Source organism: Gopherus evgoodei, unplaced genomic scaffold, assembly GCF_007399415.2.
Source record: "Gopherus evgoodei ecotype Sinaloan lineage unplaced genomic scaffold, rGopEvg1_v1.p scaffold_51_arrow_ctg1, whole genome shotgun sequence".
In the NCBI taxonomy this organism is placed as follows: domain Eukaryota; kingdom Metazoa; phylum Chordata; order Testudines; family Testudinidae; genus Gopherus; species Gopherus evgoodei.
The window spans coordinates 789272-804299 of NW_022060072.1; the positions used below are offsets into that span (position 1 = coordinate 789272).

Consider the following 15028-nt stretch of genomic DNA (forward strand, 5'->3'; position numbering starts at 1 on the left):
CGGCGCCAGCCCCCGGAGCACATCGTCAAACGTTGCCCAGAGTCTGGCTCTGCAGAGTCAGTCGTGGATCCCACTTTGGCTCGGTGTGAGACACGCTCAGGAGACCAAGTAACAAAGGCCAGGCAGGTTTATCACTACGAGCCAATCGCACGGTGCAGGACAACCGTTCTCTGCGGTGCAGGTCTCCGGGAAGTGGTGTGTCCCCCCGTGACACATTTCAGCCGGTGCTATTTATACCACGATTTCACAAGTGACCCGTTGCTAATCCCTTCCCCAGCCGCTCGGCCCAGCTCCCTCGCTGGTTCTGTTCCTTCCTTAGCTGGGTTTTGGATCCCGGCGCTCCAGGGGCTGGGCGACAGAGGCACTTCCCCGGCCAGCATGAAGCCATAGGATGAATCTACCTTGATTTCAAGCCGTTAACGACCGACTCCGGCCAGATGCTTCCGTGAATGCCGGGCGTGATGGGTTGCTTAGCGCAGGTGAGCAGAATTGTATAGAACGCACAGGCCAATTTAGCAAACGTACCTGCCATTAGATCTCTGTGGCGTGCTCAGGGCATCCTGATACATGCCTGCCGTGTCCCATCCACATAGGGAACAGGATATACACGGGCTAGCCCGGCATCCATCACTCGCCACAATCCCCTAGTCCGACCCCCTAAAACACAGAGAGCGCTCCCCGCCCTCGAGCAAGCCCTGTGGGACCCAGAGCAGATCTGTCAGAACAGCCTGTCTCGCTCTAAGAGTTACCAGGGATGGAGACTCCCCTGGGGAAATTGTCCCACTAGCTAATTACACACGTGGTGACGAATGGATGCCTCCATTTCAGCTGCAGTTCTTGGGAGGCGTTATTACTTTGCCTGCTAGGTCCGAGAGCGTGCATCAACGGTGTGCTCCGGGAATCTCTCACTCCACGGCAGGGTTTCGAATCCTCCTCTGGCCCCTCTCCGATTTAACCACCGCCCTGCTGGAACTGCAGGGGCCAGAATGGGGCGCGAGATTCCCCCAGGCCAAAGAGCAGAAGTTAATTGCCATGGACCGGAGCTGTTCAAATCTGATCCTGCATCATCCCAGCTGGTGGCCGGCACTCAGCTGGAGCTGCCGGAGGTGGCACCTGGGTCCCTGTCTCTGGCCCGGGCTGGTCGGAAGATCTCTCGGTTCAGGGGGACCAAGGCCCGAGGTCCCTAAACACAACAGCATCCACCACGGCGAAGCTCATGGCAAAGCGTTGATTTGTCTCCCAGAGTAATTTCCAAGAACTCCAAAAGGGAGGGGTGGGCAGGAGGGTCCGTCCCCGGCTCACAGCTGGGGCTGGCTGCTTCTCTTGCCCTGCAGTCGTTGCGTCTCCTGGATGCGGCACCGGGGGAGCTTGTACCCGCAGTAACCCACTTTCAGGCACCAGAAGCAGAAGGAACAGGAGCACTCGGCACACCACACCGTGGGGCAGCCCTTCTGGGTGTGGCTCACCAGAGCGCTGCAGCCGGGGCAGGCCCGCAGCGCCGGGCACCCATGCACCGTCCAGTTGCGGTCGTTGATTTTGGGTGCCGCATCCAGGGCTGTCTGCAGCAGGTTGGCATCGGGGGAGGAGCCCATCCAGGCAGTTGGGCAGGGCCCCTAGGACACCTGGGTCCGGATCAGGTGCTGGGGGAATGGAGGAGATGGAGCATTAGCCATTGGCGACACCTCTGACGTTCCCACCCGGCCCCCTTTCTTCGTAGGTCCCCGGTAGGGCATCCCCCAGGCCCGGAGATGAGCTGAGCTCTGTGGCCGGAGGCCCCAGCTAACGCCCAGCCCCAGCTAACGCCTGGCTCCAGGACACGCCCCATCCTGAGGGCTCGCCAAGTGACTGAGCTGCCCGCCAGTGCTGAGACACATCTGGGCATCCCTGGCACGCCTGCCCGTCCCTGTCCTGCTCCGGTTCCTCTTGCCACAGCGTCCCCCAGCGCCTGCCATGCCCCCGCGGTGCCCTGCAGAGCCAGACGCCGGCCATGCCCATCAGTGCTGGGGTGGAGCCAAGGAACCGGCTCTCGGGGGGAAAGAGAAACGAGGCCCCAGAGAGGCCCTGAGGCCGGCAGAGGCTGCTGAAGTCACCCAAGAGCCAATGAATGAACCCGGGTGTCTCAGCACCTCCTCCCCGCCCCCCGCTTGACCCCATTAAACTCTCCCCCTCCCCCAAAGCTGGGGAGAGAACCCAGGAGTCCTGGCTCCCAGCCCCCCTGGACCAGCAGTACCTGTTTAGCTGCAGGAAGTCGCCCCCCAGACGAGTCTCTGGCTGCTGGAGGCTCCATCAGGGGAATCTCCCAGTGACTCGGCTCCATGTTTCACTTTCACTTGCCAGGGAGAAGCGGGGGAGGCGTCCCAGGTCCAGGCACTGAATGGCCAGATAGGAGGGCTGAGCTGCTGGGCGGATCAGCGTGTGGCCACGACTGAGCATATGGCAGGGGAGCGGAGGGGCGCGATCAGATGGGGCGGTGCAGCGTTCACACCAGTAGAACCAATTCGGATTGGAGCATGGCCCCGATGGTTATACCAGCATCAGCCATGCCAGGCACAGGGAGAGAACCCAGGAGTCCTGGCTCCCAGCCCCCCTGCTCTAACCCACCGGCCCCCACTCCCCTCCCAGAGCCGGGGAGAGAACCCAGGAGTCCTGGCTCCCAGCCCCTCCTGCTCTGACCCACCAGCCCCCACTCCCCTCCCAGAGCCGGGGAGAGAACCCAGGAGTCCTGGCTCCCAGCCCCCCTGCTCTAACCCACCGGCCCCCACTCCCCTCCCAGAGGCGGGGAGAGAACCCAGGAGTCCTGGCTCCCAGCCCCCCTGCTCTAACCCACCGGCCCCCACTCCCCTCCCAGAGGCGGGGAGAGCAGGGTGCCGTGGTGAAGGGGCGAGTCCTGGCTGCCTGGAAGCTGCTCCCACATGCCACCAAGTCCCCGGGCCGGCTCTGGGGGAGTTTTGCAGTCACCACCGCCACGAATCCTCGGAGCCATCCTGCACAGAGATCCGTTCCTGGCATCGTCCCAATCACTGAAGCACACGCCCATTTCCCAGAGCTGTATCACTGGGGCGTGGGCCCATCAAATCTCTGCTTGGCTCTCTGTACCCCAGGGGGCCCATGCCTGCACCGTGCCCCTCTGCCTCGTCATGGCCCCCTGAAGTCAGGGGCACTGGCTGGGTAGGAGACCATATGTCAGGCCCCCAGCCTGCAGGGCCCCCCTTGGGCAGATCTCCCCCTTATCACGATGGCAATGAGGGTCCCAGCCAGCACTTGGTTGCAGAAACTCAGCTCTGTCACCCATGCCGCTCTCCCCGACACAGGCCCCATGTCCCTCCCCACTGTGCCAGCCACAGTCCATTTCCAGGACAATTGCAGAGAGTCAGAACCAGTGCAAAGGGTCCCCCCATCCCTGCCCCACTTTGCCCCTTTCCTGGCCTCCCCCAACCCTTCACCAGCATGTCCCGGCCCCTGCCTCCAAACCACCTACAATCCTCCCAGCTGGGTGGTCTCTGCACAAGTTTTACGTGCATCCTCCGCTGCGTTATCCAGGTCTCTCGCACCAGCCATTGTGACATCGCACTCCACAATGCTTTATGAAAATATGCCACTGAGTGTGAATATAACGTAACTGGAATATGCTTCATGCAACAGGTCTCTTGTGAGGTATCATTACAGAGCTTGTAATCTACTGCGTGCGGTCATCCTAGCTGTATAAATGTGCCGCTCTTGTATCTAAAAGTAGAAAGATGAAATAACTCTGAGGGCCTATTGTAATTGTGCAAAGTGTGGGCCATTAATGGTGGTTTGGAAGCTTGATGGCTCCCATTGGCTGCAAATGACTCTGTTTACTGACAGACCTTCCGGGGTACGTGTGAGTCAGGCTGGGAAGGATGGAGGCTTGGGGGTCCCACAGGACATGTGCCCATGTCACCTGGAACTGGAACCCATCTCAAACCCAGGGCTTTGCCATTTATTGGGGGGGGGGGTCCAGAGAGACAAAAGATTCCTGCCTTGTGCCAAAGCTATAAGAGGGGGTGGAGCAGGACAAAGGGGGCCAGTCATGAGCAACCCCCAGCCACCACCTGGGCTGCAACAAGGGCTGCACCGGGGAAAGGACCGAGCCCAGACTAGGAAGGAGTCTGGTCTGTTACAGAAGCTCATTGGAACGACTCTGAAGGTGAGATTTGAGCTGTAATCAGGTTCCTCCTGTATTAGGCTCAGACTTGCGTGATTTGGTTTTATTTTGCTTGGGATCTTACTTTGTTTTGTCTGTTCTTACTGGGAAGCATTAAATCCTACTTTTTATACTTAATAAAATCACTTTTGGCTATTAATGAACCAAGAGTAAGTAAGTGATTAATCCCTGGGGGGGCAAACAGCTGTGCATCTCTCTCTATCGGTGTTATGGAGGATGGACAATTTATGAATTTACTCCATATAAGTTTTATACAGAGTGAAACGGATTGATTTGGGGTTTGGATCCCACTGGGAGCTAGGTGTCTGGGTGCTGGAGATAGGTGACCTCCTAACCGATTTTCGGTTAAAGCCGTAGCTTTTGGGGCCTGGTCCAGACCCTGGGTCTGTGTTGCAGCAGGCTGGCATGTCTGGCTCAACAAGGCAGGGTTCTGGAGTCCCAAGCTGGCAGGTAAAACGGGCTCAGAGGTAATTTCAGCACGTCAGATGACAGTCTCATGAGGGTCTCTGTGACCCAACCCGTCACAGTGGCGTAGTCGATAGGATCACTCAGCTCCTTACTCACCGTCCTCTTACCTGGGCCAGCTGTGCCCTGATTGAGCTGGCCGCACCTAGCCAGCTTCCCTCACTCCTTTTATCGCAGGTGCGGGGTAACTGCCTCATTATACACCCAATTTCCAATCGGAACTGGTTGCTAGTGCCAAACACAGAGAGAAAATCACCTCTCCCTATTCCTCTCTGCACATGGGAACTGACACACAACCTGCCATCGCAATCCAAGTGTGCAGAGCGGCAAAGCCAGACAAATGCTGCCGGGGGATGTGTTGGAGTCGGACCTCAAGGACTGAGACTTGTCAAGCAGGTTTCTTCCACGTGGACCAGCCGGACACGAACAGCACAAACACGGGCCATTTGGTGATTCACAGCCGTTTACTTTGTGTGCTTCGACAGGGGATGGTGACAAGTTGTGACTGAACAATTCCAAAGATTTAACTCAATCTAGAGATGGTTATTAAACAGCCACACACACACACACCCCGCGCATTTCCCATACCTGTGAACATTTCAATCAATACAAAAATCTTTAAAATACTTCAAAGAATCAATATTCTCCCCCGAAATTCTACATGTAAAAATGGCTCCCAGTCCCTCTGCTCTAACCCACCAGCCCCCACTGCCCTCCCAGTGCCGGGGAGAGAACCCAGGAGTCCTGGCTCCCAGCCCCCCCTGCTCTGACCCACCAGCCCCCACTCCCCTCCCAGAGCCGGGGAAAGAACCCAGGCATCCTGACTCCCAGCCCCCCCTGCTCCAACCCACCAGCCCTCACTCCCCCCTCCCAGAGCCGGGGAGAGAACTCAGGAGTCCTGGCTCCCAGCCCCCTGCTCTAACCACCAGCCCCCACTGCCTTCCCAGAGCCGGGGAGAGAACCCAGGAGTCCTGGCTCCCAGCCCCCCCTGCTCTGACCCACCAGCCCCTACTCCCCTCCCAGTGCCAGGGAGAGAACCCAGGAGTCCTGGCTCCCAGCCCCCCCCTTCTCTAACCACCAGCCCCCACTCCCCTCCCAGAGCCGGGGAGGGAACCCAGGATCCCGGCTCCCAGCCCCCCTGCTCTGACCCACCAGCCCCTACTCCCCTCCCAGAGCCAGGGAGAGCAGTGGGTCCGTGAGGAGCCAGCCCTGTTCTGCTGGTGCTGTGGTGAAGGGCTGAGTCCTGGCTGCCTGGAAGCTGCTCCCATGCGCCACCAAGTCCCCAGGTCGGCTCTGGGGGAGTTTAGCAGTCACCCCCTCCACAGTCGCCGCCCCCTCCCCCTCCACAGTCACCACCCCCTCCCCAGTCGCCGCCACCCCCTCCACAGTCGCCACCGCCCCCTCCACAGTCGCCGCCCCAGCCACCCCCGTGGTCACCACCAGTGGGACTATTGCAGCCGCCGCCGTGGTCACCGCCAGTGGGACTATCGCAGCCGCCGCCGTGGTCACCAGCGTGGTGACTGCCATGGAGACTATCCCAGCCGCCGCCGTAGTCACCATCACCAGGACAGTCCCAGTCAACACCATCGTCACCGGCGCTGGGAGCCGCCCTGCGCCGAGAACGGTCCCCGACTTCATCCCATTTACAGCCGCTGCAGCAGGCGCCCATTTCCCGGAGCTGTATCACTGAGAGAGGGGGGAGGGGGCTGTGAGATCTCTCCTTGGCTCTCTGTGCCCCTGAGGGGGGACCTTGTCTGCACCATGCTCCCTTCGCCTCGTGGCAGAGCCCCCCACCCCTCCACCAGCCTGTCCCAGCCCGCACAGCCCTGCCAGCTGGGTGGTCTCTGCACACACTTTACGTGCATCCTCCCTTCCGTTATCCAGGTCTTCAGTGAGGGTACTGACTAGCCCCAGGGCCAGGACCGAGCCCTCAACCCCCGTGGGACCCCTCTGCACCCTCCCGCCCACTGCGAGCTGCTCCAGCCGTGCTCCCACCTTACGGGAGGGGTGCCTGTGTGGGTGTTCATCTCGAGGCCAGCTCCCTTGCTGCCTTCTGCGACCATCCTGCAGCGCGGCGGCGAACGCCGGACTCAATTCCAAGTCTTCGCAAGCCTGCCGCGTCCTCCCCCCCGCATCCACCAGGCCGGTCAGCAGGAGGGGCGAAGAGCAGCATGGGGGCAGGACCACTTAAGAACTAGCCCACCCCGACGAGCGTCTGTCTGACCTCCAGTGCCGGAGATTCCCACAGCCTCCCTGGGCAATCGGTTCCCCGGATTAGCCACCTGGACAGTTGGGAAGCTTTTCCTGAGGTCCCACCCAAACTGCCCTGTCCACCCACCCGTCCACCCCCACGCAGCAGCTGGGGCTGCCTGGCCTGAGAGGGGGATAAGATGGATAGGTGAGGGGAGGCAGCTGCCTGTGGCAGGGGGGGAGGCGTGGTAGATTGACATAACCCGGGCACTAGCAAACACCTCAGGAGGATCTCAAGAGACCTGGACACCCCAAAATAGGAAGGGAGCCTGGATGTTAACACATCAGCCCTCGCAGGCGGCCCCCACTCCCTCGCCGAGAAGGGACAGGACTTTCTTCCTCCGGCCCCAGGCAAGTCTCCGATCCAGCCCAGGCAAGGGGCGTCCCAGGGGATCCTGCCCCCAGCTGCCAGCTCACCGACTCTGAGCGGGGCAGTGCCAAGCTGGGACCTTTGCCCCTGGCTCAGAGGGCAGGTTCTCGGCATGCACGGGGAGGGCTGGGCGGTGGAACAAGGAGTCCAGAGGCGGTTTATGGTTTGCTATTAGCAGGTTACTATAAATGCATATGGAATGTGTAAGATAAACCTGGGGGAATATGAGTCACTTTGAGCTAAAGGATCAAACGGTCCCTCCTGGCCTTGGCATCTCTCACTTAACACACGTCACCTGGCGCACCTATTTCCTGCTCATGGTATTTGGTATTTTTCCTTGAAGTCCCAGCTCCTGGAGTCACGGGACTACGCAAGGATTTTACCTTTCATTTGTATTAAGTATCATGCAATTAAAGGTGCAGAGAGCCCACTCCCCTCCCAGAGCCGGGGAGAGAACCCAGGAGTCCTGACTCCCAGCCCCCCCTGCTTTGATCCCCCAGCTCCCACTCCAGAGCCAGGGAGAGGACCCAGGAGTCCTGACTCCCAGCCCCCCCTGCTTTGATCCCCCAGCCCCCACTCCAGAGCCAGGGAGAGAACCCAGGAGTCCTGGCTCCCAGCCCCCCTGCTCTGATCCACCAGCCCCCACTCCCCTCCCAGAGCCGGGGAGAGAACCCAGCAGTCCTGGCTCCCAGCCCCCCCTGCTCTGACCCACCAGCCCCCACTCCCCTCCCAGAGCCGGGGAGAGAACCCAGGAGTCCTGGCTCCCAGCCCCCCTGCTCCAACCCACCAGCCCCCACTCCCCTCCCAGAGCCGGGGAGAGAACCCAGGAGTCCTGGCTCCCAGCCCCCTCTGCTCTAACCCACCAGCCCCCACTCCCCTCCCAGAGCTGGGGAGAGAACCCAGGAGTCCTGGCTCCCAGCCCCCCCTGCTCTGACCCACCAGCCCCACTCCCCTCCCAGAGCCGGGGAGAGAACCCAGGAGTCCTGCCTCCCAGGCCCCCTGCTCTAACCCACCAGCCCCCACACCCCTCCCAGAGCTGGGGAGAGAACCCAGGAGTCCTGGCTCCCAGCCCCCCTGCTCTAACCACCAGCCCCCACTCCCCTCCCAGAGCTGGGGAGAGAACCCAGGAGTCCTGGCTCCAAGCCCCCCTGCTCTAACCACCAGTCCCCACTCCCCTCCCAGAGCCGGGGAGAGAACCCAGGAGTCCTGGCTCCCAGCCCCCCCTGCTCTAACCCACCAGCCCCCACTGCCCTCCCAGAGCCGGGGAGAGAACCCAGGAGTCCTGGCTCTCACACCCCCCCAAGACGCAGCGGTACCTGTTGAGGCTCCGGCAGGGCAATTTCCCAGCGACTCGGCTCCGCGTTTTCGTTTCGGTTTCGGTTTCTCTTGCCAGGGGCTCAGCTCGGTAAGCGCCCCGGGGTGGGTGGCAGGATTGAGCCCGGGGTACCCAGTTCTCTAGGACGGGCCAGGGCCTCGCTGGGCGGGTCGGTGTGTGACCCCGCCCGAGCTTACGCCGCGAGAGCGGAAGGGCGGTCAGACGGGGCCCTGCAGCGTTCACACTGGCACAAGCAATTCGATTCGGAGCGTCGTCCCGACGGTTGTACCAGCACCAGCACTGCTTCAGGCTCAAGGAGAGACCAGGAGTCCTGGCTCCCAGCCCCCCTGCTCTGACCCACCAGCGCCTCCACCCCTCCCAGAGCCGGGCAGAGAACCAGGAGTCCTGGCTCCCAGCCCCCCTGCTCTGACCCACTGGCCCCCACTCCCCTCACCAAACGAGGGAGAGAACCCAGGAGTCCTGGCTCCCAGGCCCCCCCTCTAACCCACCAGCCCCTCCCCCAAACACAAGAGAGTTCTCCCCACCCTGGAGTAATCCCTGTGGGACCCAGAGCAGATCTGTCAGAACAGCCTGTCTCGGTCTAAGAGTTACCAGGGATGGAGATTCCCCTGGGGAAATTGTCCCATTAGCTAATTACATACGTGGTGACGAATGGATGCCTCCATTTCAGCTGCAATTCTTGGGAGGTGTGTGATGTTATTGATACAAACTGGGACCATATAGAACATGGTTGCAACCAAGGTCCTGTAGTGGCACCAGATCCTATGTAAAGGGGGTCATATAAGGTGTCTAAGACCAGGTTATGGGTTGCTGGTTAGGATTATGCTGTCTGTGCATATGTATCATTTTGTAGTTGAAGTTATAAGTATTGGCTCTATACTGTCTATATTTCAAACTTGTGCTGTGTTACTGGGAAAGATCCCAGACAAGTGGGTGTTAGCTCTGTTTAGCCTGCTTGATGGCCCATTAAGGACCATCAGCTACACAATTGACCCATTGAGAGGAGGCAGATACGCCTTATGACTCAGCAGGGTGTGCAGGGACTGGCCCATGTGACTGCAAACTCCATTTTGCTGTAATTTTCCACAGTAAGAACAAAGAAGTGTTCTTACACCTGGAAGTGCCTATAGAAGGCTGATGCCTCATCTCCATCTGGTCTTCAATCCTGCTTCCTACCTCTGGAGGGACTTTGCTACAAACTGAAGCTCTGCAGAAAGGACCCATGACCCATCCCAGCGGGGGATGTTCTCCAGAGACTTGATTTGAACCTGCAGTTTATTCCATCCCTGCTACCAGCCTGAACTAAGAACTTTGCCATCACTGGATGGAATTGATTCCATTTAACCAATTCTAGCTCTCATCTCTATCTTTTTCCCTTTATGAATAAACCTTTAGATTTTAGATTCTAAAGGATTGGCAACAGCGTGATTTGTGGGTAAGATCTGATGTGTATATTGACCTGGGTCTGGGGCTTGCTCCTTTGGGATCGAGAGAACCTTTTTCTTTTACTGGGGTGTTGGTTTTCATAACCATTCATCCCCAGGACGGGTGGCACTGGTGGTGATATTGGGAGACTGGAGTGTCTAAGGAAATTGCTTGTGTGACTTGTGGTTAGCCAGTGAGTGAAACCGAAGTCCTTTTTGTCTGGCTGGTTTGGTTTGCCTTAGAGGTGGAAAACCCCAGCCTAGGGCTGTGACTGCCCAGTCTGAGCAATTGGTCCTGAATTGGCACTCTCGGTTGGGTCCCGCCAGAACCGCATCGTCACAAGGTGTTATTACTTTGCATGCTAGGTCGGAGAGCGTACATCAACGGTGTGCTCCGGGAATCTCTCACTCCACGACAGGGTTTTGAATCCCCCTCTGGCCCCTCTCCGATTTAACCACCGCCCTGCTGGAACTGCAGGGGCCAGAATAGGGCACGGGATTCCCCCGGGCCAAAGAGCAGAAATTCTGTTCAAATCTGATCCTGCTTCATCCTAGCTGGTGCTGCTGGAGGTGGCACCTGGGTCCCTGTCTCTGGCCCGGGCTGTGGGAAGATCTCTTGGCTCAGGGGGACCAACGCCCAGCCCCAAACACAGTGGCAGCCACCGCGGCGAAGCTCACGGCAATGAGATTATTTGTCTCGCAGAGTTCCCTCCCTACTCTGAGCTCTGGGGTACAGATGTGGGGATCTGCATGAAAGATTCCCTAACCTCATATTCCACCAGCTTAGGTTAGAAACTTCCTCAAGGCACAAATTTCTTGCCTTGGGATGGTATCGCTGTCACCACCAAGTAAGTTAGACAAAGATTCAGGAAAAGGACCACCGGAGTTCCTGTGTCCCCAAAATATCCCCCTAAGCCCCTTCACCCCCTTTCCTGGGGAGGCTTGAGAATAATCTACCAACCAAAAGATAACCAAGGTGAGCAGTGACCAGACCCTTGGGTTTTTAGGACACTAAAAACCCAGTCATGTTCTTAAAATCAGAACTTTATAATAAGGAAACAAGTAAAAGCAGCACCTCTGTACAATCAGGATGGAAGGTAATTCTACAGGGTAATAAGATTTAAAACACAGAGGATTCCCCTCTAGGCAAAACTTTAAAGTTACACAAAAACAAACCAAAAAAAACCAGGAATAAACCTCTTAGCATAGGACAATTCACAAGCTAAAACAAAAGATAATCTAAGGCATTTCCTTGCTGTTACTTACTATTTCTGTAATATTAGATGTATCATTTCAGTAGGTCTCTCTCCCCCTTTGTCTCAGAGAGAACGTCACACAGAGCGCAAAGCAAACACCTTCCCCCACAGATTTGAAAGTATCTTCTCCCATTACTGGTCGTTTGGGTCAGGTGCCAACCAGGTTATTTGAGCTTCTAACCCTTTGCAGGTAAAGGAGGGATTTTATGCTACCCTTAGCTGTATGTTCATGACACCCCAAAAGGGAGGGGTGGGCAGGAGGGTCCGTCCCCTCGTCCGTTCGTCACCCGCTTGTTGGCACAAAGATGTTCCTGGCTCACAGCTGGGGCTGGCTGCTTCTCTTGCCCTGCAGTCGTTGCCTCTCCTGGATGCGGCACCGGGGGAGCTTGTACCCGCAGTAACCCACTTTCAGGCACCGGAAGCAGAAGGAACAGGAGCACTCGGCACACCACACCGTGGGGCAGCCCTTCTGGGTGTGGCTCACCAGAGCGCCACAGCCGGGGCAGGCCCGCAGCGCCGGGCACCCGTGCACCGTCGAGTTGCGGTTGTTGATTTTGGGTGCCTCATCCAGGGCCGTCTGCAGCAGGTTGGCATCGGGGGAGGAGCCCATCCAGGGACTTGGTCAGGGCCCCTAGGACACCTGGGTCTGGATCAGGTGCTGGGGGAATGGGGGAGACGGAGCATTAGCCATCGGCAACACCTCTGAGGTTTCCAACCGGCCCCCTTTCTTCGTAGGTCCCCGGTAGGGCATCCCCCAGGCCAGAGGCCCCAGATAACACTCAGCCACAGGATAAGACCCGCCCCGAGGGCTCACCAAGTGACTGAGCTGCCCACCAGTGCCAGGGCATGTCTGGGCATCCCCGCGCGCCTGCCCGTCCTGCTCCAATTTCTCTTGCCACAGCGTCCCCCAGCACATGCCACGTCCCCACTGTGCCCTGCAGAGCCAAACACCAGCCATGCCCATCAGTGCTCCCCTCACTCCCCCAGCTCTCGGGGGAAAGAGGAACAGGGCCCAGGGAGACCATGAGGCCGGCAGAACCAACTGGAGTCACCCAAGAGCCAGTGAATGAACCCGGGTGACTCAGTGCCTCCTCCCCTCCTGACCCCATTAAACTCCCCTCCCCTCCCAGAGCCAGGGAGAGAACCCAGGAGTCCTGGCTCCCAGCCCCCCTGCTCTGACCCGCCAGCCCCCACTCCCCTCCCAGAGCTGGGGAAAGAACCCAGGAGTCCTGGCTCCCAGCCCCCCCAGCTCTAACCCACCAGCCCCCACTCCCCTCCCAGAGCCAGGGAGAGAACCCAGGAGTCCTGGCTCCCAGCCCCCCTGCTCTAACCCACCAGCCCCCCCTCCCCTCCCAGAGCTGGGAGAGAACCCAGGAATCCTGGCTCCCAGCCCCCCTGCTCTGACCCACCAGCCCCCAGTCCCCTCCCAGAGCCAGGGAGAGAACCCAGGAGTCCTGGCTCCCAGCCCCCCTGTTCTAACCCACCAGCCCCCACTCCCCTCCCAGAGCCAGGGAAAGAACCCAGGAGTCCTGGCTCCCAACCCTCCCTGCTCTGACCCTCCAGCCCCAACTCCCCTCCCAGAGCTGGGGAGAGAACCCAGGAGTCCTGGCTCCCAGCCCCCCTGCTCTAACCCACCAGCCCCCACTCCCCTCCCAGAGCCGGGGAGAGAACCCAGGAGTCCTGGCTCCCACCCCCTCACACCCCAAGAGGACACAGTGGTACCTGTTTAGCTGTGGGAAGCTGCCCCCCAAGACGATTCTCTGGCAGCTGGAGGCTCCGTCAGGGGAATTTTCCAGTGACTCAGCTCCACTCCGTGTTTCACTTTCACTTGCCAAGGGTGAAGAGGGGGAAGCATCCCAGGGCCATGCACTGAATGGCCGGGTGGGAGGGCTGAGCCGCTGGGCAGATCAGTGTGTGGCCCCACCTGAGCATATGGCAGGGGAGCAGAGGGGCACAATCAGATGGGGTGGTGCAGCGTTCACACTGGTTTGGAGCATGGTCCCAACGGTTATACTAGCACCAGCCATGCCAGGCACAGGGAGAGAACCCAGGAGTCCTGGTTCCCAGCCCCCCCTGCTCTGACCACCAGCCCCCACTCCCCTCCCAGAGCTGGGGAGAGAACCCAGGAGTCCTGGCTCCCAGCCCCCCCTGCTCTAACCTATCAGCCCCCACTCCCCTCCCAGAGCCGGGGAGAGAACCCAGGAGTCCTGGCTCCCAGCCCCCCCTGCTCTAACCCACCAGCCCCCACTCCCCTCCCAGAGCCGGGGAGAGAACCCAGGAGTCCTGGCTCCCAGCCCCCCCCTGCTCTAACCCACCACCCCCACTCCCCTCCCAGAGCTGGGGAGAGAACCCAGGAGTCCTGGCCCCCAGCCCCCACTGCTCTGACCCCCCAGACCCCCCTTGGAGAGCCTAGGACACAGACTGTATGTTCTCTCCCTGTGCTTGTGTCGGAGTGCGAGCTCCTGTTTTGTCAGACCAGAAGGGACCTCAGCTGTCCCTCTCGCCCAGTCCCCTACACAGAGGCAGGACCACGTAATAGCTAGACCATCCCTGACAAGTGTTTGTCTGACCTGCTCTTAAAAAGCTCCAGTGCTGGAGATCTCACAGCCTCCCTGGGAATTTATTCGAGCGCCAGACTGCAGCGTGGGGCGACTCACCGGTGTGGTGCCTCCTGCTAGTCGTCTCGGGAATTAGCAATGTTACCAAATTCAACTTCCAGTGGTGCAAAAGCCTGGGGGTTTAAACATTGTGTTCCATTGTTAACTATAAAAGCAGCAAAGAATCCTGTGGCACCTTATAGACTAACAGACGTTTTGGAGCATGAGCTTTCCTGGGTGAATACCCACTTCTTCATTGTTAACTATGTTAATTTGCACACTTGTGGGAGACGGGGGTGGAGGGGGTCAGACAATTAATTAATGACAATAGATGTTGAGCTATAAACTTAACCTTGATAACTGTTAAAGCACAAATTGTCACCACCCCGTGTTGAAATATCCTGACGTGAAGCTCCGATTGGTTCTCAAGCAGCATTTCTCCTGCTTTGCCTCTCCGGAAAATATTTCCACCAATAATCAACCTGTACTCGATTTGTGTGTGTGCGCTGAAAGCGCTGTTTACTGACACGCATGGATAAAAATCGAACCTTTCCAAGCCCTGGCGTGGCTTGCATGCAAGATTTCAGCTACTTGGAACCACCTGGAGAGTTCTGAAGTCTCCGCGTTACTCTGTTAACATCATTCAGGGCAACCAAGAGTGACACCTGCTGTTCCATTTCTTCAAGTTTCTACTTATGTGACTTTATGAGTGTAATATAATATCTCACTGAAAGGGGACAAGGCCAGAAAGAGTTAATTACCTCCCAGACTGACCTGACCCATGGCCGAATTTTAAAGATTTGTTAGGAAGATGTGTAGATGAATAGAACTTTGAAATGCAGCCTGTATTGTTAGAGATAGAAGGGTAAATGTTAGCTCAGGTCTTGCAATGTAGCCAAACTAGTCTTGTCTATCGCTATAGCTTTGATTCAAAGATCAAAACAGGACTATTAACATCTAGGAAGATACTTGAGTGAAATAGTATTATTGTCTATGTGTCTCTTTAACGGTTGTGGTAACCTGTATCTGAACTGTTTAATGGATAAATTACCCTGTGCTAATTGCCAGGATATTTGGGAGAAGGTGAGTTAAGCTGATTGTTTTCTCAGGTCGAAAGGCTGCTGGAAATGTATAAGAAGCCTGG

The 15028-nt window shown here is 58.1% G+C and overlaps 1 long non-coding RNA gene across 1 annotated transcript; it reads right to left on the minus strand.

The window, feature by feature from the left end:
- Positions 1 to 11057: 11057 nt before the first annotated feature.
- Positions 11058 to 13243, minus strand: LOC115643169. Its single transcript, XR_003998292.1, has 2 exons — positions 13010 to 13243; positions 11058 to 11945 (listed from the first exon to the last, which is right to left on the minus strand). It is a non-coding gene; the product is annotated as an uncharacterized LOC115643169 (long non-coding RNA).
- Positions 13244 to 15028: the final 1785 nt, after the last annotated feature.